Genomic DNA, 4,872 nt, shown 5'->3' on the forward strand with positions numbered 1-4,872 from the left:
TGGGTTCGAATCTCTCTAATTTCGTTTTCATGGCCTTCTCCCGAGATATACCCTTATCTATTGCAGGAATTCCTGGTAATGTTTCTCTTGCCAGGAGAGGTCCCCAGGCGTAGGACCGACTGTTGTTTAGGTTAGGATCCCTGGTATAATGTGACAGCCTGCAGCCTTTTAGACTGGTGGGGCCTGGTTTGCGAGCAACAAACAAAACAGAATTTCTATGATCCATTACATGATCAAAGCTGCAACAAAACAAAGTTTAAGTTAAGCAGCTGGTGTAATGGAACGGATGCATGGTGTTACACCTGGGTCCATAATCCACACAACCGTGTGTGATTTCACGTATCCTGTAAGTTTCGGCTTTGCCTCTTACTCAGTTTTTACTTTCGTAGACGCGCAATACCTAACAATTGACAGTCGGCACAGCAGCCAGCAGGGGTCGCTCTTGACGCCGCATGGAGCACGAACTGACACGTGAGCGTAAGGGTAGTGCTAGCGCGGTCTGTTCCCCTACCACCGCCCCTCAACCCTCGGCAGACAGCGTGCTGGAAGTCGGTGGGCGGAGCTTGCTTCTCCTGCTCCCCGCGCCCCCTCCAGATTTGGTGCCGCTCCTTGTGAACAAACTACAAATATTACCTGGTTCGGGACACGCGCGCTAGTTCAGCCGCGCAGCGCGTTGTCGTCAGACCAGGTCACCGCCAAACGGACCGGTGAAAGTAGAGACTGACGGCATAGTAGATATCGCTCTCCAGCATTTCCGTTACGTCTGGGGGCGTAGCTCAGATGGTAGAGCGCTCGCTTAGCATGTGAGAGGTACCGGGATCGATACCCGGCGCCTCCAGTAGTAATTTTAAGTACTGTTAAGGGCCTCTAAGTGATACGAAAGTAAAAGAGTTACTAATTAAATTGAAGCGCATATCAAATAGGATGAGACGCACCAATAACGAAATTTTCTGCATGTAAATTTTTAACATTATCGATCATTTTGTGACTAGTGTTCCTTTTCACATCTCGCTTTGCAGTAAAACGTTCAAAAGAAAAATACGAAATTTTTTTGTTTAACCAGTCTGCGAACGAAACACACCGCGATTTGATATCATCTGGTATCTAAAATTAAGTATATTAGACTTTTAATCAACACACACATCTGTTATCACTGTGTAATCATTCCTCTCCCGAGGTCACTCTTTCGAAGCCCGTGCAGGATCTGCCACAGAACACGTTGCATGCTTACCTGACCACGCTGTCATAAATAGCCCTAAGGTTTCAGTCATTCTCCGTAGTCTTTAAAATGAAACGCACCACGTGCACATTGGATATACACGAAGAAGAAGTGGACCTTATCGACCAACAAAGGAAATGTGCGGTATTTCTCATCCACCTTTGATTGCAGTCGCAGAAAACAGTTCGAACTGCTTGACGGTCGCCTCGTTAAACGCATACCGGTCAGACAGAAAAAGACTTCGTTAAACCTAGCAAAGAGTCCTTTTAATCTAAAACACATAAGGAAATATTTCTTGCAATAAGGATACGTACTAGAAACAGCCGACGACCCACGCGTAAGGACAACAAAAACAATTTACGCAGAAATGAGAGGAGAAAAGCGACGAAACAGAATGGAAATAACAAACAAACCTTAAATGGAAACAAATGTACAAACCTTGGACCAAGTTGCATTAAATACCAAAGTAAAAACAACCTGGTATAAGGTAATAAACGACATCGTGTTCACAAATGTAAAATTTGCAACAGTCAACCTGAGAACAATTGACAAATGCCATAATTGTGACTCCAGTAACACTTTAGAAAATCGCGCCCAGCGTGGGAACACAGCAAGAACATGCTAAGCATGCAAAGAAATGCTCCGTGTCAAAATCTTAGTAATGTTAAAATTGTAAGCCGTGGTATAACCTTAAGTGTTTATTTGCATTGCCACCTTTTCCACATACAATATGGGTCTCCGAAAATCAATGTATACTAAAAATTTCACTTCAAACAAGTAACAGTACAATCTGTCAACCGACTCTCTTACATCTGTATTCTAAAAAATATATATGCTAATAACGTAAAGTTATTTATTTGTTGACGTCAACCGGCAAACAAAAAACTCATTCACAAAGAAGGAAGAAGTGAACAAACCTGACTCGAAAACGTCACAAAAAGACTGAAAGCATTCCAAAAACAGACATAAGGAAAAATATCCTCAAACCAAAAAGAGAACAAACTCTAAAACACCCGAAACATATTCAGTGGAAATGTAATAAAAGAGAGAAGTTCAAAAGGATAAACTGAAACGAAAAATAGTGAAACATTCCTTAATAATTTTTGTTACTTGCATGTATATACTAAATTGAATAAAATTTGAAGACTGTTAAAAATAAGGATAGAAACCCGGTACTACTTTTTATATCTTAATTTACACACAGAACACCAACGGTTACTGGACTGTTTGGAGTGGAATTTCACTGTTTCATCATTGGTTCTAAGGTATTTAATTGTATGAGGGTGAGTCAAATGAAAACCTTAAATTTATAATAACAGATCGAAATTTCGCGCCTTTATTCTGTAAGTTGGTAAGCGTGCTACAAACAGCGTGCACAATGGCCTGTAGGTGGCAGCATAATGCAGATGCACACATACCATTGCAGTATCAGTATAAAGATGGCCGCCCCACTTGCGACTTGCAACATGGAAGAACAGCGTTCTGTCATTCGGTTTATGCATAGTGAAGGTGTTGAACCTACTGAAATTCATCGACGAATGAAGGTTCAGTACGGTGAAGCATGTTTGTTACAGCACCAAGTCTACGAATGGAGTAGGAAGTTCGCAAATGGTGTGACTTCAGTGGGAGATGCTCCTCGTCCAGGTCAGGCAGAACGAGTTGTGAGTCCACAGAACATTGCATGCTTAGAGGGACCACTGTCATCAGTGCACCATACACAGATCTCTTCAAAAATCATCTGCGGCCTGCAATCAAATCAAAGCAACGTAGATTGCTGTCAGCAGGTGTCCTTTTGCAAAATGACAATGCGAAGCCCAACACTGCCCGTACAACAATTGCAACAATCACAGACCTGCATTTTCAGTGTCTTCCTCAACCACCATACTCACCAGACGTTGCCCCAAGTGATTTCCATATATTTGGACCACTCAAAGACGCAACGGGAGGAAAGAAGTTCCGTTCTGATGAAGAGGTACGCCACGCGCTGCATGAGTGGTTGGCGGACTACAAAAAGAATTTTTTTCTAAAGGAATTTATGTACTTTGTAAACGCTGGAGGACTTGCATTGAGCGTTGTGGAGATTATGTTGAGAAGTGATACAGCTTTGTACCACTTCTGCACAATAAATAATACTTAAAAAATATTTAAGGTTTTCATTTGACTCACCCTCGTAAATAAATCTAATGGCCAAGTCCTCAACTAACTGACGCTATGCAAATCCACGACCTTTTAGCGGAAACTGGCTTGACATGTACATCTAAATCTATACTCTCCACATTAATGGTAAAGCACGTGGCAGAGGTCACTTTATACGGTGTCATATATTATGGCTTTTCCCATTCGGTTCGCGTATGGAACGTAGGAACAATGACTACTTTTGTTTGTCTGTGTGAGCTATCTTACCAGTCTGTGGGCAATAGTTTCGGATGGAAATTGAAAAAATTGTAGCTAAAGACGTGCAAACAGAATTTTCTAAGAATCACTTCGAGAGTGTATTTGTCGTTTTTCTATAATTAGTTCACATTTTTAACGTTTGTATTACAGTCGCACGTGAGGCAGTCAGACTTATGCACAATCGCACTGCTCTTCTTTGTATCTCACCTGTTTAGTCTGACTCTATATGGCCCATACATTTGAGAAACATTCTTGTATTGTCCGTACAACGGTTTTCACTCAGTCTCTTACGCATACAGATTATTGTTCTCCCACGCCATGACAGCGAATCGAAATCTACCATTTACTACGTCTGCGGCTGGCCTACGTCCCACCAGAGAAATAATGAATTTGTGAAGGACTTAACATCGACCAAATTTTGTAATTCGTCTGTGGCAGTCAACCTGCCATAGATAGACGTAGCTTACTGACACTTTCCTTGGTCGATAATACGAATCACTTCCCTAATCAGAGGCAACGTGACTGCTAAAGTCTACTAAAGGTACTCTGTGTAGTAGGCGTAATAGCGATTATCACAAAGTTACACCTATCGATCGAATGTACGTGCCGTATTGCACGAACTATTGATGAAGCAGTTGATCTGTTCTTTAGAATCTCAGCAATGAGCTCTCGTATTTATCGAAATCAATTATATTTTTCTTTTCCTATAATCTAATTCCTGTCCGTAGTTTGGAGTAAACATTTGCAATCCACTTATGCACGTTTTAGCACGACGTTGGCATACTGATTTCAGGACCCTCTTATTTCTTTAGCATAACGTGTCAATTAAATTACTGTGTCGTATCCACAGGTTTTGTACACTATGTTTGACGCGTTATCTACAATTATGGAAAGCCTATCCGTTCTAACATCAGGAATGGGTCCTCCGAACGTACCGTTCTCGTCCATGCTCTCACTCCATTAAGCACTAAGGAGAGGTTTGGGATTCAGCGCGGGACAGTGCAGCTTACGAAAGTGGTGTAGGCTGGGAGAACAGCAAAAGTTTCCTCAAAAGTCTAACTCAAAATGGTTTCTTTTTTCGGGCGCAACAGCAGCTCTCCTTCAGGAAATGTGTGTTGGGTCGTAGTTGACAGTTCAGCGTTGGTATCTGTGACAAGTACGTATAGACTTCATCGTCGTGTTTTTGTTATTCTCAACGATGGTACAGAAGGCATCAAACCTCGTATCGTCACATAGCCTACACTAACAGCAAAAGGACC

At 41.9% G+C, this 4,872-nt stretch overlaps 1 non-coding gene across 1 annotated transcript; it reads left to right on the forward strand.

The window, feature by feature from the left end:
* Positions 1–765: 765 nt before the first annotated feature.
* Trnaa-agc (transfer RNA alanine (anticodon AGC)) lies at positions 766–838 on the forward strand. Its single transcript has one exon. It is a non-coding gene; the product is annotated as a tRNA-Ala (tRNA).
* Positions 839–4,872: the final 4,034 nt, after the last annotated feature.

This window comes from Schistocerca gregaria, chromosome 1, assembly GCF_023897955.1.
Source record: "Schistocerca gregaria isolate iqSchGreg1 chromosome 1, iqSchGreg1.2, whole genome shotgun sequence".
NCBI classification, from domain to species: Eukaryota; Metazoa; Arthropoda; class Insecta; order Orthoptera; family Acrididae; genus Schistocerca; species Schistocerca gregaria.